Source organism: Zingiber officinale, chromosome 5B (assembly GCF_018446385.1).
Source record: "Zingiber officinale cultivar Zhangliang chromosome 5B, Zo_v1.1, whole genome shotgun sequence".
In the NCBI taxonomy this organism is placed as follows: Eukaryota; Viridiplantae; Streptophyta; class Magnoliopsida; order Zingiberales; family Zingiberaceae; genus Zingiber; species Zingiber officinale.
The window spans coordinates 127815282-127838979 of record NC_055995.1 but is presented as its reverse complement, the minus strand read 5'-3'; the positions used below and the strand labels follow the sequence as shown (position 1 = coordinate 127838979).

Here is a 23698-nt window from a genome sequence, read left to right as displayed (position 1 = left end):
GCAAGAATTTTCCTAAGTGCCCAATTTACATCTTTATGATTTTTTCATACATTTTGTGTAGGAAATGTCCAAGTTAGATATCAACTTCTCTGATTCATGATTTTCTTTGGCAGATACACAGATGCTGCAACTCTTCTTTTACGATGGGGTGTAGCAGCTGATAAATGCAATGCTGTTAACAGTCAATGCAAGGTGTCATTCTCAACTTCATTCCATTACAGTATACAAATCCATTATTTTATACAGTTTATGTATATTAAATGCAGTGATTTGGTTGAATAACTTGTCACTTGTATTGTATGGATTACAATTTACAAAGGGGCTCTATGAAGGGGCTCAATGTAGTCTAACCTTCTAATCAGCTCAAACAAATGTTAGTGATAGAATTTTATATGGTAAAAACTCTGCAAATAATAGCAAGTTCTAGTCGTTTAAATCTTTAATGTCTAGCTTAAACTATTTATGATATTTGTTTTCTAATTTTAATTTAACAATTAATTTTACATCTTTTGGCTTTATTTTGTGATTGTTTGGAAATTGGAATCCGCTTCAATGTCAATTGGATCTGAATTTTTAGGAACATCATACCTGTATGACTTCTTATTTGTGGAATAAGCTTCAATCATTGGAGATTGGCTATATGAATCATATTCCTATGTTGAACTCTATTTGGGTTTGGGATTGATATTGGTGGTTTTTTTTGGGATCAACAATAGCATCTTATTTATCATAAATTAATTGACTAGAATAGTCACACCAAATTAAAAATTACCCTAGAAAATTAATTTTGAATGGTACTAAGAAATGATTTTTTTTTTTTTAGTTGGAAACATATACAAACTTCCAAACGGTAGCAACTTTTTTCAATTCACCACCAAAGCTATTCAATAATGCAATCTCAGATAGACGGAGAGAAAGTACTCCTAATTAAGATTTATGATACAATTCTGCTACCAGTCTTGGTGGCTAGCTGAAATAGTTGTTTTTTTTTTTTTTTTTGAGCTGACCAGTGTACTGTGTCTGTACAAATTGGTGTCAGTCATCATTGATTGAAGGGGAGAACGAAGAGAAAGAAGATAGAGTAACTGTTGGGTGTTACAGGAGATGAAGAGGGTCGTCTCTTTCGTTGCTGCAAACGCCAAGGAGACGAAGGGGCGTCCTTTCCCCTTCGTCTTTCTCGACCTTCCTTTAAAAAGAGCGTCCAAGCAATCGGAAATGAGAGCAGCAGAAGGTTTGCGGAGGTGATCAGAGAGCGCAAAGAAGTTGTGAGGTGATTTCGTCGAGCATTAGAGAACGTCCAGAGGTTGAGATTTGGTTCGTGGAAAAGTTCGAGGAGGTTCTATGTTGTGATCTTCTTGGTGTCAGCAGCAGCGACGTCTTCGACGATATCTTCAGCGAGTTCATCGGGAGATCCATGTAAGTCATTTACAGTTTATTTTTCGATTATATTTCATGCTATCCGAACCAAAAATGGTATCAAAGCAAAATTATGGTTCTGAAAACATGAAATAAAACTGTGAAATGCTCGCGTTTTTTTTCTTCGTCGAGAAGATGAACAGCACGTTCATCCGTCAAATAAATCGATTAATGAATCGATTCGATTCAATTGAATCGATTGAAATGAATTTCAATTGATTCAAAATCGTAGCGTACATCGCTTTCGTTTTTTTTTCCCGAAGTATAGTACTGAATCGATTGAGAAAAAAAAACAACGAATCGATTCATGAATTGATTGAGAAAAAAAACAAGAGATGCACAGTGTGTTTTTGACAAATCACGGTGAAAGAAAAAAAACATGTAAAAGAAAAAAAAACAAAGTACATGCATGCTTTTAATTTTTTTCTTCTTCACGTATATGAGTAGTGACATAAAATTTAATTAAATATATTTATTTATTAATTAATTAAATACATAAGGAAATATATTTATTAATTAATAAATAAATATTTAATTAATTTATGGTTCAATTTATTGAAAATGAAATCATACCAACTTGTCTGATCAAACATAGGTCTGGTTTAAATTATTAGTTAATTTAAGCAGACCAGTTTGATTCAATGATACCTAGATCTGGTTCAAATTATTTGTTGGCTTAATTAGTTCGGTTTATTATTGAATCAATTGGGGTGATCTTGATTACAGAAGTTGGGCTGATCAAATATGACCAGATTAGTTCTGTTGTATTAGATTTGATTAAAAAGATTAGATTTGTTCTAATGGGTCAGATTTAATCCAATGAGCAATTAGACGAATCAAACGGACCTAAGTTTGATTAATAAGTATGAAATTGACTCAAATGAGCTTAAAAAAAACAGAACATAGGTCAGAAATCCCTGTCCAACTAGATTAGTTCTAATGAGGACAATAAATTAAGCTTAAGATCCGGATTCCTGATCGACCGATCTAATGTGTTAGTCACATGAGACTAATTCCCAAAATAAGGAAATTTGTTTTTCTTAATCGCTTGTGCATTCTGTATATTTTGTTCTATCTGTGGGAATTGAATTTGACCAGTTTTTGTTACTGGTCTGTCGATTTTGTACTGACATCATGATTTTCAATTCCAGATGATCCTGTCTGGAAGCTGAGAAAACGAACCTGCCGGTGTGACGTGTCTGGAAGGTTGACCGCATCCCCATGATCCGGTCGATGAGCTGTCCTCTACGTTGACCAGATCGTCAGAAGTCCTTCTCCGGTCAACTGTACCTGTATCCAGCGACCGGGTCGCCCCGGCCTCTGGTACCTCGATGCTCGAGGCGAATCCCACAGATATATGAGTATCCAGATAATAATAGAAGAGTGCAACAAATGCAAGAAGAACGAGCAGGATGACGTACCCTGGCCCAGGGGGGCGCCCTCGGATGGATGAGTGAGCTGGTCGTGTCGATAATCAAGTCGCAACGGTCCGGAACAATACAGCGGCTCACAGGCCGGCACACGGCACGTAGGCCGGATAATACGAATGACTAACGAGCATAATAATGGTACGAACAATGAAATACACCGGCACGATGGCCGGATCCACATTGGCGGGCTGCCAAGGGCGGCTATGGCGGTGGTTTGGAGGTGGTATTCGCCGTGATCGCCGGCACCCACCACGGGAAGTGCAGGCGGTAGTGTCGGAGGTGTAGGAGGTTTCTGGAGACGCCGGCGACGGCTGTGGCAGTCGCCGGAGGCGGCCGTGGCGGCTGGATACGCCGGCTGCTGCTGGAGGAGGTGACACCGGAGGGGGAGGCGGCGCTGGACGCCATACGCGACGGCGGTGCTCGGTTCTCCCCCTGGCAGTGGTGAAAACGCCCTCTCCTAGGCGGCGTCGATGGTGTGAGACCGGAGGAAGGGGGTGGAGGAGAGGTGGAGGATAACTCCGGCGGCTTCGTCGGTCGCCGACGAAGGGCGTGAGAGAGGCAAACCCCTGCTTCCCCTTGGCTGGCTGCAGGCTCCCTTTCCTCTCACCAACAGAACCCCCCTTTAGCCGCCGCCCCTTTTTTCCCCCCTTTTCCTAAGAGCACGAACCGTGCTCTTTTAAGCCCACAAAACCTAAAGGCAAAATGACAAAAAAGCCCTCCCCCTTCTCCTTAATTACTCCCATGCCATTCCCTATATCCGGATCACAAGCCTCCCCTTCAAGTCTAGTCGAAGGAGGCGTGAGTCCGACTGATTGGACAGTCTAATGCAGAGGCAAAATCACCCTCCATATCGAAGTCAAATTGTTGAACCCCTCATATAATGTCTCCCGAGCGGTCGCTATAATAATGGTGTCGCAGGAGATGATCACGATACCGAGCAGACTAAGTTGGAAACTGGACCAATGCCAAGTGCGCAGCCGCGAAGATACCGACCGGACGATCGAAGTGCTGTCGATCGGATGGATAGACGCTAGACGAACGCTGTCGTGCGAGCGATCGAAATGATGCCGATCGGATGGATAGATGCTAGACGGACGCTGTCATGCGAGCGATCGAACAGACGCCGATCGGATGGATAGATGCTAGACGGACGCTGTCATGCGAGCGATCGAACTGACGTCGATCGGATGGATAGATGCTAGACGGGCGATGCCGCGCGTGCGACCGGAATGATGTCGATCGGTCGGATAAATGCCGGGCGGACGATAACGCGCGTGCGACCGGAATGATGTCGATCGGTCGGATAAATGCCGGGCGGATGATGCCGCGCGATACCGGTCGGATGGCTATGAAAGTGCTGACTGCGCAGCCCATAGGATATCGAACGAACGATCGTGAAATGTCGACCTGGCAATCGCGTGGTACTGAATAGGACGATGCCGAGTGGATAGAATATCTGAAGCTGGTCCTCGACCCCGAACGGGGGAGATAGAATATCTGATAAACTCGTCCATGTAGCTGTCTTCAAGCCGGGGTTTTATAGTCGCTGGTTCGACTCTCGATATTTAACGTCGGAGCTCGACGGTCTTCAAGCCGGGGTTTTTATAGTCGCCGGTTCGACACTACGGTTTAACGTCTGGGCTAGACGGTCTTCAAGCCGGGGTTTTTATAGTCGCCGGTTCAACTCTACGGTTTAATGTCTGGGCTAGACGGTCTTCAAGCCGGGGTTTTTATAGTCGCCGGTTCGACTCTACGATTTAACGTCTGGGCTAGACGGCCCTGAGGGCTAATTCAAACCCGGCCGATCGGCTCGGGGGTCTTCACCATCGAACTCGTGGCAGCCACGGGCTCGTATATAATCCTCCTGGCCGATCGGCTCGGGGGCCTGCGGCTTCGAGCCACTGGCTCGGATATAAACCTCCCGGCAGATCGGCTCGGGGGCCTTCGGCCTCGAGCCCCTGGTTCGGATATAAACCTCCCGGCCGATCGGCTCGGGGGCCTTCGGCCTCGAGCCCCTGGCTCGGATATAAACCTCCCGGCCGATCGGCTCGGGGGCCTTGAGCCCCGGCTCAGATATAAACCTCCGATCGGCTCGGGGCCTACGACCGAGCCCCGGCTCGTATATAAATCTCCTACCGATCGGCTCGGGGCCTTGAGTTCGAGCCTCGGCTCAGATATAAACCTCCCACCGATCGGCTCGGGGCCTTGAGTTCGAGCCCTGCTCAGATATAATCCTCCCGCCAATCGGCTGGGGCCTTTAGTTCGAGCCCGGCTCAGATATAAACCTCTGGTGATCGGCTCGGGGCCTTGGCCGAGCCCCGGCTCAGATATAATCCTCCCGCCGATCGGCTGGGGGCCTTCGCCTGGCTCGTATATAAACCTCCCGGCCGACGGCTCGGGCCTTGACCTCGAGCCCTGCCTTGATATAAACCTCCCGACGGCCGGGGCCTTGACCTCGAGCCCCGGCTCGGATATAAACCTCCCGACCGCTCGGCGTTTTCGAGCCCCGGCTCAGATATAAACCTCTCGGCCGAGCTCGGGGGCCTTCGGGTTCGAGCCCTAGCTCGTATATAAACCTCCCCGATCGGCTCGGGGTTTTGACCGAGCCCTGGCTCAGATATAATCCTCCCACGATCGGCAGGGGCCTTGAGTTCGAGCCCGGCTCAGATAAACCTCCTACCGATCGGCTCGGGGCCTTGAGCCCTGGCTCAGATATAATCCTCCGATCAGCTCGGGGTTTGCCGAGCCCCGCTCAGATATAATCCTCCCCCGATCGGCTCGGGGTTTTCCTTGAGCCCTGGCTCAGATATAAACCTCCTACCGATCGGCTCGGGGCCTTGACCGAGCCTGGCTCGGATATAAACCTCCGGCCGATCGGCTCGGGGGTTTTGAGCCCCGGCTCAGATATAAACCTCCCGGTCGGCCTTCGGCTTCGAGCCCTGGCTCGGATATAAACCTCCCGATCGGGTCGGGTTCGTTATCGAGCCCCCGGCTCAGATATAAACCTCCCCGATCGGCTCGGGGCCTTGAGTTTGAGCCCCGGCTCAGTATATAAACCTCCCACGATCGGCCTCGGGGCCTCGTTTGAGCCCGGCTCGATATAAACCTCCTACCGATCGGCTCGGGGCCTTTCGACGAGCCCCGGCTCATATAATCCTCCCCGATCGGCTCGGGGCCTTTGTTCGAGCCCCGGCTCAGATATAAACCTCCCGATGGGCCTCGGGTTCGAGCCCCGGCTCGGATATAAACCTCCCCGCCGCTCTTCGGCTCGAGCCCCCGGCTCGGATATAAACCTCCCGCCGATCGGCTCGAGGGTCTTCCGAGCCCCGGCTCAGATATAAACCTCCCCGATCGGCTCGGGGCCTTGCTCGAGCCCTTGCTCAGATATACCTCCTCGTCTCGCGCTCCCTTCTCGGGTCCGGCTCGGATATAAACCTCCCGACCGATCGGCTCGGGGGCCTTCGGCTTCGAGCCTGTGGCTCGGATATAAACCTCCCGGCCGATCGGCACGGGGGCCTTCGTCTTCGAGCCTGTGGCTCAGATATAAACCTCCCGGTCGATCGGCACGGGGGCCTTCGTCATCGAGCCTGTGGCTCGGATATAAACCTCCCGGCCGATCGGCTCGGGGGCCTTCGGGACTAGTACAGATCATATAACTGACTGAACAAATAACAGAAAAACTGACCGTGGTCATGAAGATGACAGAACTTTCCGGCATCGTCCATCTTCACGTTCCAGATCAGGCGCGTTCCCATAGACGACGCCATTTTGATCCTGTCTGGAAGATGAGAAAACGAACCTACCGGTGTGACATGTCTGTAAGGTTGACCGCATCCCCATGACCCGGTTGATGAGCTGTCCTCTACATTGACCAGATCGTCAGAAGTCCTCCTCCGGTCAACTGTACCTGTATCCAGCGACCGGGTCGCCCCGGCCTCTGGTACCTCGATGCTCGAGGCGAATCCCACAGATATATGAGTATCCAGATAATAATAGAAGAGTGCAACAAATGCAAGAAGAACGAGCAGGATGATGTACCCTGGCCCAGGGGGGCGCCCTCGGATGGATGAGTGAGCTGGTCGTGTCGATAATCAAGTCGCAACGGTCCGGAACAATACAGCGGCTCACAGGCCGGCACACGGCACGCAGGCCGGATAATACGAATGACTAACGAGCATAATAATGGTACGAACAATGAAATACACCGGCACGATGGCCGGATCCACATCGGCGGGCTGCCAAGGGCGGCTATGGCGGTGGTTTGGAGGTGGTATTCGCCGTGATCGCCGGCACCCACCACGGGAAGTGCAGGCGGTAGTGTCGGAGGTGTAGGAGGTTTCTGGAGACGCCGGCGACGGCTGTGGCAGTCGCCGGAGGCGGCCGTGGCGGCTGGATACGCCGGCTGCTGCTGGAGGAGGCGACACCGGAGAGGGAGGCGGCGCTGGACGCCATACGCGACGGCGGTGCTCGGTTCTCCCCCTGGCAGCGGTGAAAACGCCCTCTCCTAGGCGGCGTCGATGGTGTGAGACCGGAGGAAGGGGGTGGAGGAGAGGAGGAGGATAACTCCGGCGGCTTCGTCGGTCGCCGACGAAGGGCGTGAGAGAGGCAAACCCCTGCTTCCCCTTGGTTGGCTGCAGGCTCCCTTTCCTCTCACCAACAGAACCCCCCTTTAGCCGCCGCCCCTTTTTTCCCCCCTTTTCCTAAGAGCACGAACCGTGCTCTTTTAAGCCCACAAAACCTAAAGGCAAAATGACAAAAAAGCCCTCCCCCTTCTCCTTAATTACTCCCATGTCATTCCCTATATCCAGATCACCAGATATAAAGAACGATATACACGATGACTGGTCGCTATGAACGACAATATGATCTATGGGAGGAGATCAAGAAGCTGGAATATGACTCGGATCACGGAGTCGGTAGACTTATTGGTCGACTTGATTGGTTGTTCTGGAATCTCGAGTAAGAAGGGTATCCAGTCTAGGAAAAATAAAGAAGATGGTCTCTGGTTTATTCATTATCAGAACATCTAAGGCAGATAACATTCCAACTTTGGGATGATTTTTATGGGCACATCTCATATTTAGAGATGTGTAGGGAGTTACTTCATTTGGAATGAGGTCCTGAAGAATCTAAAGAGGATCCAGATCCCGAAGAAATGGACCTCGAAAAATCTGAGGAGGATCCAGAAATGGATTCTGAAGATTTAGAGGAGGATCCAAATCTCGCAGAATTTGAGGATGATCCAGAGATGAACCTCGAAGAATTTAAAGAGGATGCAGAAATGGATCTTGAAGATTTTGAGAAGGATCCAGAGATGGATCCCGAGGAGGATCTAGAGATGGATCCCGAAGAATCAGAGGAGGATCCTCAAGAGTGTGTAGAAGATCCAGAAATGGATTTGATGGATACATCTGAGGCTGAACCACCCATCATAGAATTCGGGATAAACAGGATGCAATTACCCACTGATCTAGTATTTATCCTAGTGGGAGTAGTACTAGCTTATCTATGTTACTAGTATTTTGTTTATTATCGTTATGTACGAACAGTGTTAGCTCATCTAGTTTTTGAGTCATGTAATAATTTCTGTCGTTATGTACGAATAGAATTATATAATGAAAATTTATGTTATATGTTAACAAACATGGAAATGATTAGTTCATTTCATGATATGATTAGTTCATATGAAAAATGATTAATTCATTTTAATAATGATTCGTTCATTAGATGGGATATGTGTAATATGATTGATCAATGTTGATTAGATTAGAACATACGTACAAATGATGAGTAGAAACAATGTTATCACTTGATTTTGTAAACTAACTCTAATTTACACTGAGTCAATAAATAATTACACATATATGAATTACACTGAAATAATAAATAATGTGTTTATTTATGTAGATCATGACAACTAAAAACATCATAGCTGAACTCAATAAGGGTGAAAAATTATATGAGGATAACTACAAAATCTGGCACCTCAAGATACAATACGTTCTTGAGGAACAAGAAGTTCTAGAGACTGTAAGTCAAATCATGGAAGAACCAGCTGATGGTTCTACAACACAGCACAGACGTGACCTTGATGCCTATAAGTCATGGAAAAGGAATGATAAAGAACCTTGTAAATGGATCGCCTTGAAATTCAGCTTGGGGAAGGGTATTGACGCCACACTCGAGCAAGATGAGAAGGTGAGTGATAAGTCATGGGGTTTAATCGCCACAAGTTGCCTTGATAAGATCAGAATTAGTTCTTTGCCTAAGAACTAGAAGGAAGCTCTCACCAAAGAGAAACTAAATTTTCATTCAAACTTAATTCATTTGCCATACAAGAGTTCTCCTATTTAATATCCCTTAAGATCCACTGTGCACTAATTATGTAATAAATATCATGCTTGCATGCATGGTATTTATTATCTACTAATGCAACCACTAATCCTTAATACTAGCTTAATGCAACCATGCATGCATGGTATTTATTATACTACCTTAGGAACTCTCAAAAATGCATTAAAACCCCACAAAGGACATCAAAAGTCACTTTAATGCATACGAAAATGATCCTCATGTGGGTCCAATTTCACTTTCAAATTGAAGGAATTTGATCCATTTAGTTGTTGCCTCCATTGTGCATTGATCCTCCTTTTCCTTGAGCCCCATTATTAAGCCTTCCAAAGCTTGCTTCATTCTCTTAGTCTTGGACCTTGTCATGGTCCCCCAATTCCCTTCAATGTCTCTTCTTGGCTCACATCATTCCCTCTTTCTTTAGGTGAATTCGTCCTCGAATTTAGGTCTTCATCTCCTACATCAAAAGGACTCAAATAGCCACATTAAATGTTGCACTAACACCATACTCACCGGGCAAATCAATTTTGTAAGCATTGTCATTAATTCTTTCCAACACTTGGAATGGTCCATCTCCTCTTGGTTGAAGCTTTGATTTCCTTTGGGTAGGAAATCGTTCCTTCCTCATATGAACCCACACCCAATCACCGGGTTCAAGGACAACTCTTTTTCTCCCTTTATTGGCTCGATTTGCATATTGCTCAATTTTCTTCTCAATTTGAGCTTTAACTTGCTCATGAAGCTTTTTCACATATTCTGTCTTTGTTTTACCATCCTTGTGAACTAAAGAAGTGTTAGGTAAAGGAAGCAAATCAAGATGTGTTAGCGGATTGAACCCATAAACAATCTTAAAAGGAGAAAATTGAGTAGTAGAATAGACCACCCTATTATAAGCAAATTCAACATGAGGTAAACATTCTTCCCAAGACTTAATGTTCTTCTTAATAATTGCTCTAAGAAGACTAGAAAGTGTCCTATTTACCACCTCAGTCTGGCCGTCAGTTTGTGGGTGGCATGTGGTGGAGAAAAGAAGCTTTGTTCCCAGCTTGTTCCATAAGGTCCTCCAAAAATGACTTAAAAATTTGGTGTCACGATATGAAACAATGCTCCAAGGCATGCCATGAAGTCTTACCACCTCTTTGAAAAACAAATCTGCCACATGAGTTGCATCATCCATGTTGTGGCAAGGTATGAAGTGTGCCATCTTGGAGAATCTATCAACTACCACAAAAATGGAGTCCTTACCTTTTTGAGTATGTGGTAGCCCTAAAACAAAATCCATAGATAAGTCAGTCCAAGGAAAATTAGGAATAAGCAAAGGCGTGTAAAGTCCATGAGGTAATGTCTTAGATTTTGCTTTTCTACACACAATGCACCATGCACAAAATTTCTGCACATCGTGTTTCATGTGTGGCCAATGAAAATATTCAAGCAGCATTTCTAAGGTCTTTTGAACCCCAAAGTGTCCCATTAAACCCCCCTCATGTACTTCCCTAACTAGCAATTTATGCATGGATTCTCTAGGCACACAAAGTCTGTTATTCTTAAACAAGTAGTTGTCATGCCTAAACCCATTTTGTGATTTCTTTTCACACGCAGCATATAATTGGGAAAACTCATTATTATGTACACACAATTCCTTAATATGTTCAAAGCCAAGTAATTTAGTTTCAAGTGTAGCTAACAAGTTATACCTTCTTGAAAGTGCATCTGCTACAACATTGACCTTTCCTTGCTTATGCTTAATCACATAAGGAAATTGTTCAAGAAATTCGACCCATTTGGCATGCCTTTTGTTGAGCTTCCCTTGTCCTTTCAAATATTTCAAAGATTCATGATCACTATGAATGACAAATTTTTTAGGCAAAAGATAATGCTGCCATGTTTGCAATGCTCTAACAAGTGCATACAATTCTATATCATAAGTGGAATAGTTGAGAGCGGCACCACTTAGTTTCTCACTAAAATATGCAATGGGATGACCATCTTGAAGTAAAGCAGCCCTAATATCCACATGAGATGCATCACATTCAATTTCAAATGATTTGGAAAAATCAGGTAAAACAAGAATGAGTGCATGTGTGAGTTTATCCTTAAGTGTTAGAAATGCATTTTCTTGATTCTCTTCCCATCTAAAACCCATGTTTTTCTTAACAATTTCATTTAGGGGTGTTGCCACTGTGCTGAAGTCCTTCACAAACCTCCTATAGAAACTTGCCAACCCATGGAAGCTCCTAACCTCACTCACAGTTTTAGGAGTTGGCCAATCTCTAATGGCCTTAACTTTCCCTTCATCAACCTGCACTCCTTTAGAACTTATAACAAAACCAAGAAAAACTACATGATAGTGCAAAAAGAACACTTTTCCAAGTTAGCATATAGTTTTTCCTTTCTAAGGACATGCAAGACAGATTGAAGATGTGCAATATGCTCAATAAAACTCTTGGAATATACCAAAATATCATCAAAGTATACTACCATAAATTTTCCAAGAAATTCTCGTAAGACATGGTTCATAAGCCTCATAAAAGTGCTTGGTGTATTAGTTAACCCAAAAGGCATTACCAACCATTCATACAATCCATATTTGGTTTTGAAAGTTGTTTTCCATTCATCCCCTTCCCTTATCCTAATTTGATGGTACCCACTTGTCAAATCAATTTTAGAAAAAAAGCAAGCACCATGCAATTCATCAAGCAAATCATCAAGTCTAGGGATAGGATGTCTATACCGAATTGTGATGTTGTTGATGACTCTATAGTCAGTGCACATCCTCCATGATCCATTCTTTTTGGGCACCAAAATTACAGGTATAGCACAAGGACTTAAACTTTCTCTAACCCATCCTTTTTGCAATAACTCCTCCACTTGATTTTGTATCTCCTTTATTTCTTGAGGGTTGCTCCTATAAGCTGGCCTATTGGGTAGAGAAGTGCCAGGAATAAGATCTATTTGGTGTTCAATGCCCCTCATTGGAGGCAAACCGTGAGGTACTTCCTTGGGAAACACATCCTCAAAATCTTGCAAAATAACAACAACATCACTAGGCAAGGAGTTAGTATTAGATTCCAAGCAAGTTTCCTTACACAAAAGAAGAAATATAGGCTACCTTGTCAAATGAGCTTTCTTCGCCTCACTTCCTCTTGTAAACAAATTTTCTATTTTTCTCTCTTTCTTTTCCTCATTCTCTCTTTTCTTTTGAATTTTGTCCTCAAAATCAAGTATTTTATTTTTCACACACTCTTTCTTTTTCTTAAGCTCTCGCTCTTCTTTTTATCTTTTCTCTCTCATTTTTATTTGATCCTCACAAACCTCCCTAGGTGATAACGGTACAAGTGCGACTTTGCGAGAATTGTGAACAAAAGAGAACTTGTTGGAGAATCCATCATGGTGAGCTTGCCTATCAAACTGCCAAGGTCTTCCAAGAAGAATGTGGCTTGCCTCCATAGGCACAATATCACATAGAACTTGATCTTCATATTTGCCAATGGAGAAATTAATCAACACTTGCTGATTCACTACCGATTCACCACTATTACTTAGCCATTGGAGTTTATATGGTCTTGCATGTATGTGGTGTAGTCTTGAGGTTGAGTTTGGTGACCAACCTAGTGCTTGCCACATTGGTACAACTTCCACCATCAATGATCATAGAGCATGTCTTACCTTGAATAAGGCAGCGGGTATGAAAAATATTTTCTCTTTGGTCCTCCTCATGCTCCTTGGCTTGGCTTCCCAATAATCTCCTAACCACCAAGAGATCTCCATCTTGTGCATAAGCTGCTCCATCATTTTCCTCATCGCTTGAGGAAGAGGAATGAGAAGTAATTTCTTCACTAGAGATACTCCCATTATCCCTCACCACCATAGTCTTCTTATTCAGGCATTCGAATGCAATATGACCTTTTCCCAAACACCTAAAACACTTGATATCCCTACTCTTAGAAGTGGAAGAAGAGGTAGTAGGAATAGGCTTCTTAGTGCTTGTTGCCTCCTTAGAATTTGAAGAAGAACCCTCCTTCTTTGGCTTGTCTTTCCAACTTGAAGAGTAGTTTGGAGAAGATGATTTCTTCATAACCCCCTTTCTCTTTAATTGTTGCTCTATTTTCATTGTTTAATGCACTAAGTCGTCAAGCTCCACATAATGTTGTAACTCCATAATGTCTCCAATATCTCGGTTTAGGCCATGGAGAAACCGAGCCATGGTAGCTTCCCTATCCTCCATAATATTGGCTCTAATCAAAGCCACCTCCATCTCCTTGTAGTAATCATCCACATTCCTACTCCCTTGGGTGAGTCTTTGCAATTTGTTATGTAATTCCCTGTGGTAGTGGGTGTTAGAGTGTATACTAAAAGTCTAGCTTTTGGTATAAATATTTATCTAGAAATAAGAATCACATTGGTCAAATGTCTACATTTTTGTTCAATTAATTTATATTGTAGATAACATGGTGTGTGGTGTCACACACAGAAGATCATGTTATCAGTACCTTATAAATTATAAACAGTAGCTCACGACCATGATGGAAAGGAACAAACCATTGGAAGGTCGTAGTGTAATTAGGTGTTAGTTTATCTTAACTATATAATTACACTAGTACACTAAGAGTGTATTGAGTAGGACCATTAGAGGTCGTTTCTTTTATACTGACTTTATAAAGGGACAAAGACCTCAGTTATTATGGAAGTGTGTGCTCTTAATCCTAATATAATAACAAGCACATATATTTGATATTTATTTCTTTAATTTATCAATGGGTGAGATTTAGTTCGATGAATCAATAAGTCCGATAAGTTGGGAAATGATATCACTTATAGTGTATGTTGTTGATTATAGAAGGAAACTGTGTCCTAGTAATCTAGGTTGAGAATCTCCCCAAGAGGAGCTCATAAGGATTGTCATGTTAAACCCTGCAGGTGGACTTAGTCCGACATGACGATGAAGTTGAGTGGTACTACTCTTGGAGCTAGATATTAATTAAGTGAGTTGTCGAACTTACTTAATTAGTGGACATTGTTATCTTAAACAGGAGACTAACACACTCATAATAAGAAGGAGCCCAAAATGTAATTTGGGATTGGTGCGGTAGTTCAATAATAGTTCTTTAGTGGAATGAATTATTATTGATGAAATTAAGTTGTGTGTTCGGGGCGAACACGGGATGCTTAATTTCATCGGGAGACCAAAACTAATTCCTCCTCTCGGTCCCTATCGTAGCCTCTAATATATAGAGATTTATACCCACCGCATATCCACCTTCTTACCCATCCAATGGGGCCGGCCAAGCTAGCTTGGAACCAAAGCTAGGGCCGGCCAAGACCAAGTGGATGAGTCATGTAGGTGGCCGGCCAAAGCTTGGGTCCCAAGCTTAGGTGGTCGGCCACTAGAATATTAAAAGGATTTTTATTAAAATTATTTCTTATGTGGATATCATGATTTTAAAAGAGAGTTTAAAAATTAAAAATTTCCTTTTATAACTTTCTACAAAAGATTAAGAGAAGAGATTAATCTCTTTCCTTATTTGTAGTTTAAAAGGATGGTTTTAATTTTTGGTAAAAACTTTCCTTATTTGTAAATCATCTACATGTTTAAAAGATAGTTTAAAATTTGAAATCTTTCCTTATTTGTTGATTAAAGGAGGATTTTAAATTTTAAGAAAACTTTCCTTTTTAACCATGTTCATGATTTAAAAGAAAGTTTAAAAATTAATAATTCTCTTTTATTAGTTTCTACAAAAGATTGAGAAAAGATTTGATATCTTTCCTTATTTGTAGATTAAAAGATATTTTAATTTTAGAGATAACTTTCTTTTATCCACATATTTAAAAGAAAGATTTTAATTTATTAAATTTCCTTTTTATAAACCAATCATGAAGGGATTAAATTATTGGAGAAATTTTATAAATTTCTGGAGACAAATTAGGAAGTTTTAATTAATTAAAACTCTCCTTGTTTGTAGCTTTGGTGTGGCCGGCCAAATAAAATTGAGAAAGAAAATTGTTTTTAATTAAATATTTTTTCCTTTTCAATGGAAAAAGAATTAAGGAAATTTTTATTAAATTTTCCTTATTCGCCAGGATCAAGGATTATAAAAGAGGGGGTAGAGGAGGCTTCAAAGCTAACGACTCTATTCTATTTTCTCCCTCTTTTTTCCTTGGTGGTGTGGCCGGTCCTATTTCTCTCCTCTCCTCTTGTTGGCCGAAACTTACCTCTTGGTGGAGCTTTTGTTAGTGGCCGGATCAAGGAAGGAGAAGAAGGAGAGAAAGCAAGCCTCGTTTCTAGCATCCCTTGGAGCATGGTGGTGGTGGCCGAACCTCTTCATCCTAGAAGATGTTTTGATAGCCGAAACTTGCAAGGAAGAAGAAGGTGATTGGTGGTTTCTCATCTCGGAAGATCGTTGCCCACACAACGTCCGAGGTTAGAAGAGGAATACGGTAGAAGATCAAGAGGTCTTTCTAGAAGGTATAACTAGTAATTTTCCCTTTCCACATCATGCTAGTTATTTATGGAAATAATACCAAATACAAGAGGCTTACGATTCTAGTATTTCGAATATGTTTTTCGAAGTTGTGTTCTTTTGTTTTATTTTTCCTTGTGATTTGATTGTTCTTTTCGGTTAACCTAAAGTTATTTAGGAAATTAAATATTAGATTTCTATAAAAGGTTTTGTCTAGTCGGTGGTGGTTGCTCCCATATCCAAGAAGGCCATGTGCCTCGCCACGTCAGTACTGGGAACCAATTATGGAAATTAATATTTAATGGAGTTAATAACTTAAGGTGATTTGGGTCGAACGTGTTAAGTTCCGCAGGAGATCCAAGTCAAACCTAAAAGAACAAATAGATTAAGTTTTGGATCAAACGTGTTAAGTTCCGCAGGCGATCCAAAATTTAATTTAAAAGAACACATGGTAGCTAGGAAAAGGTTCAGACCTTTGTACAAAATTTTGTACAGTGGAACCTCTAGGTTTTCCGAGTAGCAACCAACAATTGGTATCAGAGCTAGGGTTTTACCTCTGTGTATTTGGTATTAGTTTAATTATGCACATGTCATACATAATTTAGGCAGGATAATAGTAGGATGTGCTAACTTTATGGATGCAGGATCCAACTATTATGGCTTATAGTTATTATGTGTGTGATTGGACCCTTGGACATGTCAAGGGCATTTTATTGTGTGTGCATGATTGTATTATAAAATACAGCAGGAGCTGTATTTAGTTTTATTAGGATTTTATTTTTGATCTAGATACATGTGCATTCCTTTTATGGAATATAGGATCAAAAATGTAAAATTCTATTTATGTCACGGATCGAATCTTGCAAAGCGTGGAACCTTCTAAGGACCAGAGGCGCAGCGGAACTAGGAGCAAGATGGATGCGACAGCTAGACCCGGTGGCGGTGGCCAAATATGGCAGCAGCTTGGGATGACAACACACGGAGGACAACTAGAGATAAAAGCCATAATAGTTGAAAATTAGATTTTCTATTTATTGCTTTTATATTGTGCTGTGTGTGCATGTTGGTTTACATATTTAGTAGGCTAGCATAGTTAAAATTCCTCATTTATAAATAACTAAGTGGGAGAGGGATTTTTAAGTAAATCCCATGATCTTCATTACTGGTTTGTAAGTGATGCAAACAAGCTTGCGCGTTGGCTCTGAGTGCCTTCCTCCATAACGGATGAGCTTGTTTGTGGATCACTAGAACAGACTTCCATTTTTGGATGACTATAGGAAGTTAATTAAGAGCGTGTGATCTTCCCCAATGGAAGGGGCATAATCTTATTAATGGACTTAGTGTCAAGTAATGGTATACACTTAGACACATTTAATAGTATCCTCCCCAACGGAGTCACTACTATCACTTGTGTGACCAAAGGGAAACCAACTATTGATTTGTCATAAAACTAGATTGGCAATATAATAAAATTAATAAACCCCTCTTACAAATGTTTGAATTTGTATACGTCCACACTAACGTGGCATACAAGATTCATGGTGTTTGAGGTAATTTTATTTGTCAAAAAGTTATATTGACAAGATAGTCAATGGGTAAAACCCTCCTCTTACAAATGATGAATTTGTATACGTCCACACTAACGTGGCATGCAAAATTCACGGTGTTTGAGGTGTTGGTGAATTTAAACAATATTGTTTGAGGAATCAATGCTATTTTTAAATTCAAAGAGTTTTGACCAAATATTTGATCAAAGACAGATCAACTATTAATTTTATTCGTCATAAAGTAAAGTTGACGAGATAATAAAATTAATGAATAAAATCTCCTCTTTAATTTTGTATACACAAAGTTCATGGAGATTTTAAGGAGTTGATCTTGACCAAATATTTTTGTGATTCTTAGGATGTTTGTCAATCCCTAGTAGTCATACTATAGAAAAGACTTAGTAGTCCCAATTGTAATGATTGGAAATAGGACTTGGACATTAAGGTAGACTGTCTTCTTAGAACTAAGAACAACATAGGTGTATTTAATTCATTAGTTGAAACATGTTTAGTGGTGTTATCTACCAGAACCTGGAATGTAGATGCAGATGTCATTAATCATGTTCGCAATTCATTGCAGGGTTCCAGGAAATCCGATAACTAAATGAAAGGTAAATCACCGTCCACATGGGCACTACTGTAAAAGTGGTAGCTGTTGCAGTGGGAGATGTTTATCCTTTTATAAGAATAAAATATGGATTATAAGTAATTGTCTTTACGTACCAAGTTTAGAAAGAACCTGATTTCAGTTTCTAAACTATTATAGAATAGATATTGTGTCTATTTTGATAACAAAGTTGTTATCAAGAAAAATAGGGAAGTTATCTATTCTGATGGTTGACAATTTATAATCCAATAACTCCCACGATGCAACAAATAGAAATTAGTAACACATCTTCTAATTTTAAGAGAAAGCAACCTTCGGAAATGAACCAATTATATCTTTGGCATCTAAAGCTAGGCTATATTAACTTAAGTAGGATTCATTGGTAGCTGATGAACTTTTGTGTTCATTAGTAGTGGAAATCTTTCCAACCTACGAGTCTTACTTGAAAGGAAAAATAACCAAGAAGCTTTTAAGTCTGAGGGGTATGGAGTCAAAGATATATTGGAATTGGTTCATTCTAATTTGTGTGATCCTATGACAATCCAGACAAGAGGTAGTATCCAATATTTCGTCTATTTTATAGACAACTATTCAAGATACAAATACATTTACTTGATGTGCCGCAAGACTAAGTGCTTTGATTAGTTCAAAGAGTACAAGGCTGATGCGGAGAAATGTTAAAGTAAAAAGTCACTATGGAAGATCGTAGTGGCAAGTACCTCTTGAGAGATTTTAGGAGTCACTTATCAGAAGTTGGATTTCAATCCCAACTAACTGCATCTGGTACACCCCAACAGAATGGTGTAGTAGAAAGAAGGTATAGGACTCTTATGGAATAATTAGATAGATGATGAGTTATTCAGAAAATTACCAAATTTGTTTTAAGGATATGCTCTGGAAACGGAAGTGAACGTAGTACCTTCCAAAGTCATAACTCTCTACTCATATAGAATTGCTGAATAGGCATAAGCCTATTTTGAAGCATATTCGGATTCGGGTAATCCAGCACATATGTTAAAGAGAGATAATGATAAGTTGGATAGGAGTTCACTTGTTTGTAAGTTATCCTAGATAAACAAAAGTAGGTTTATAGTCTTAAAAATCAGAAGGTCATTGTTAGCATCAATGACTGATTTTTAGAAAAGAACTATATAATGAACCACGTGCTCATAAGTAAATTTGTTCTTAAGGAAATAATAAAAGACATGTCTAATCTAGTACCAACTGTACAAGATGAGATACCACAAGAAAACTGCAACACGTATCACAAATAATACACAATTGCAGAAAATGCCTTGTCGTAGTGGGAGGGTTGTTAAGCAACCTTAAAAGATTCATGTTTTGGGAGAGTTTTTGGACTCGATCCCTGAAGGACATAAACCTGATCTCCGGACATATGACGAAGCACTCCAAGATAAATATGCAGCATCTTGGCAAAGAGTAATGAATAATAGAATTAGAATATATGTATTCTAATAAAATCTGGAAGCTTGCAGAACCACCAAGTGGTGTAAAAGCCTTTGGGTGTAAAAGGAAAAGAGGGATAGACAGGAAGGTAGAAACCTTCAAAGCAAGGCTTGATGAAAAAGGAAACTTTTTTCACTGGTAGCCATGCTTAAGTCTATCCGGATTCTTTTATCTATTTGGCAAGTGGATGTCAAGACAGCATTCCTTAATGGAAGTCTTGAAGAAAGCATCCATATAAAGCAACCAGAAGGGTTCATTGCAAAGGGCTAAGAGCATCTTGTGTAAAGCTCAATCAGTCTATGGACTGAGGCAAAACTTCAAGGTCTTGGAACATCCTGTTTATCAAAGTAATTCAGATCTTTGGATTTATTTAGTAATCGGATAAGTCTTGTGTATACAAAAGGTGTGATGGAAGCGTGGTGGTATTTCTTGTACTCTACGTAGATAACATTTTTGGTAGTTGGAAACAATATCAAAATGTTGTCAGAAGTAAGGGTATGGTTGTCCAAACAATTCGATATAAAGGACTTGGGACAATGTATATATTCTTGAGATCAAAGTAATAAGGGATCGCAAGAAAAGAATATTTTACTTATCCCAAGCTTCATACATCGGAAAAATCCTTGCTCGTTTTAAAGCATGCAAAACTCCAAAAAAGGTTTTTTACCTTTTCAGGATGGAGTAACTTTATATGTCTCTGTAGACATTAAAGGAGATAAAGGAAATAAAGGCAGTTCTTTATGCTTCGGCTGTCGGAAGCCTAATGAATGCTATGCACGAGATAAGAAATCTGTTTTGCCAAGGGCATAGTTAGCAGATATCAAAGTAACCCTAGACAAGGACATTGGACTGCAGTAAAGCATATATTAAAGTACTTTAGAGGCGCTAGAGATTATATACTAGCTTACAAGGCAGTTAATTTGGTCCCTGTGGGTTACGCGGATTTTGACTTCCAATCGAATAGGGACAATAATAAGTCGACCTCGGGGTTTTGTGTTTACTTTAGGAGGAAAAGTCATAACTATGGAAGAGTGATAAGCATAGGTGTTTTTCTGGACTCCACCATAGAAGCTGAGTATATGGCAAGCCTCTGAGGTAGCCATAAAAGCTGAATGACTTAATTACCTCAAGATAGACTTAGATATGATTTCTAGTTTGTCCAAAGATTATTACAATTTATTGTAATAATAATGGTGCAGTAACAAACTCGAAGAAACCATGAGTCTATAAGTCAAGTAAACACAATAGAGCGCAAGTACTACCCAATACGAGAAATTGTATAACGAGGAGAAGTTGTTGCCGCCTAGATTGCATCAGATGATAACCTAAGGTCCTTAAGGCAAGAGCTTTTTAAAAGGCATGGGAATCAGATGTATGGCAGCAGATATGGCAGCTTAGTCTTTTAGTATAAGTGGGAGATTGTTAGAGTGTATACTAAAAGTCTAGCTTTTGGTATAAACATTTATCTAGAAATAAGAATCACATTGGTCAAATGTCTACATTTTTGTTCAATTAATTTATATTGTAGATAACATGGTGTGTGGTGTCACACACAGAAGATCATGTTATCAGTACCTTATAAATTATAAACAGTAGCTCACGACCATGATGGAAAGGAACAAACCATTGGAAGGTCGTAGTGTAATTAGGTGTTAGTTTATCTTAACTATATAATTACACTAGTACACTAAGAGTGTATTGAGTAGGACCATTAGAGGTCGTTTCTTTTATACTGACTTTATAAAGGGACAAAGACCTCAGTTATTATGGAAGTGTGTGCTCTTAATCCTAATATAATAACAAGCACATATATTTGATATTTATTTCTTTAATTTATCAATGGGTGAGATTTAGTTCGATGAATCAATAAGTCCGATAAGTTGGGAAATGATATCACTTATAGTGTATGTTGTTGATTATAGAAGGAAACTGTGTCCTAGTAATCTAGGTTGAGAATCTCCCCAAGAGGAGCTCATAAGGATTGTCATGTTAAACCCTGCAGGTGGACTTAGTCCGACATGACGATGAAGTTGAGTGGTACTACTCTTGGAGCTAGATATTAATTAAGTGAGTTGTCAGTAACTTACTTAATTAGTGGACATTTGTTATCTTAAACACAGGGAGACTAACACACTCATAATAAGAAGGAGCCCAAAATGTAATTTGGGATTGGTGCGGTAGTTCAATAATAGTTCTTTAGTGGAATGAATTATTATTGATGAAATTAAGTTGTGTGTTCGGGGCGAACACGGGATGCTTAATTTCATCGGGAGACCAAAACTAATTCCTCCTCTCGGTCCCTATCGTAGCCTCTAGTATATAGAGATTTATACCCACCGCATACCCACCTTCTTACCCATCCAATGGGGTCGGCCAAGCTAGCTTGGAACCCAAGCTAGGGTCGGCCAAGACCAAGTGGATGAGTCATGTAGGTGGCCGGCCAAAGCTTGGGTCCCAAGCTTAGGTGGTCGGCCACTAGAATATTAAAAGGATTTTTATTAAAATTATTTCTTATGTGGATATCATGATTTTAAAAGAGAGTTTAAAAATTAAAAATTTCCTTTTATAACTTTCTACAAAAGATTAAGAGAAGAGATTAATCTCTTTCCTTATTTGTAGTTTAAAAGGATGGTTTTAATTTTTGGTAAAAACTTTCCTTATTTGTAAATCATCTACATGTTTAAAAGATAGTTTAAAATTTGAAATCTTTCCTTATTTGTTGATTAAAGGAGGATTTTAAATTTTAAGAAAACTTTTCTTTTAACCATGTTCATGATTTAACAGAAAGTTTAAAAAATTAATAATTCTCTTTTATTAGTTTCTACAAAAGATTGAGAAAAGATTTGATATCTTTCCTTATTTGTAGATTAAAAGAGATTTTAATTTTTAGAGATAACTTTCTTTTTATCCACATATTTAAAAGAAAGATTTTAATTTATTAAATTTCCTTTTTATAAACCAATCATGAAGGGATTAAATTATTGGAGAAATTTTATAAATTCCTGGAGACAAATTAGGAAGTTTTAATTAATTAAAACTCTCCTTGTTTGTAGCTATGGTGTGGCCGGCCAAATAAAATTGAGAAAGAAAATTGTTTTTAATTAAATAATTTTTCCTTTTCAATGGAAAAAGAATTAAGGAAATTTTTTATTAAATTTTCCTTATTCGCCAGGATCAAGGATTATAAAAGAGGGGGTAGAGGAGGCTTCAAAGCTAACGACTCTATTCTATTTTTCTCCCTCTTTTTTCCTTGGTGGTGTGGCCGGCCCTATTTCTCTCCTCTCCTCTTGTTGGCCGAAACTTACCTCTTGGTGGAGCTTTTGTTAGTGGCCGGATCAAGGAAGGAGAAGAAGGAGAGAAAGCAAGCCTCGTTTCTAGCATCCCTTGGAGCATGGTGGTGGTGGCCGAACCTCTTCATCCTAGAAGATGTTTTGATAGCCGAAACTTGCAAGGAAGAAGAAGGTGATTGGTGGTTTCTCATCTCGGAAGATCGTTGCCCACACAACGTCCGAGGTTAGAAGAGGAATACGGTAGAAGATCAAGAGGTCTTTCTAGAAGGTATAACTAGTAATTTTTTCTTTCCGCATCATGCTAGTTATTTATGGAAATAATACCAAATACAAGAGGCTTACGATTCTAGTATTTCGAATATGTTTTTCGAAGTTGTGTTCTTTTGTTTTATTTTTCCTTGTGATTTGATTGTTCTTTTCGGTTAACCTAAAGTTATTTTAGGAAATTAAATATTAGATTTCTATAAAAGGTTTTGTCTAGTCGGTGGTGGTTGCTCCCATATCCAAGAAGGTCATGTGCCTCGCCACGTCAGTACTGGGAACCAATTATGGAAATTAATATTTAATGGAATTAATAACTTAAGGTGATTTGGGTCGAACATGTTAAGTTCCGCAGGAGATCCAAGTCAAAACCTAAAAGAACAAATAGATTAAGTTTTGGATCAAACATGTTAAGTTCCGCAGGCGATCCAAAATTTAATTTAAAAGAACACATGGTAGCTAGGAAAAGGTTCAGACCTTTGTACAAAATTTTGTACAATGGAACCTCTAGGTTTTCCGAGTAGCAACCAACAGTGGGAAGGCACAAATCTCCTTCTCATCAAAGTCTTCATTTCGTCCCAAGTGTTGCTAGGATGCTCTCCATACCTTCTTCTCTCCTTTTGCAATTAATCCCACCAAATTAAGGTATAATCGGTGAACTCAAGGGCAGCCACCTTTACTTTCTTTGCATCATTGTAATTGTGGCATGAGAAGATTTGCTCTATTTTCATCTCCCACTCAAGATATGTTTCGGGGGCATTCCTCCCTTGGAAGGAAGGTATCTGGACTTTCACACCTCCTAGATCATCCTCTCGTCTATGGTCTCTACCTCCTCTTTCACGTCTTCTTCCCCCTTCATGCCTCCTTCTTT

At 40.6% G+C, this 23698-nt stretch overlaps 1 long non-coding RNA gene across 1 annotated transcript in view; it reads left to right on the top strand.

The window, feature by feature from the left end:
• Positions 1–106: 106 nt before the first annotated feature.
• LOC121987855 overlaps positions 107–23698 on the top strand; it is a 34178-nt gene continuing 10586 nt past the window's right edge. The window contains exon 1 of the long non-coding RNA XR_006113739.1: positions 107–192. This is a non-coding gene — a long non-coding RNA (uncharacterized LOC121987855). The remainder of the gene's footprint in view (positions 193–23698) is intronic.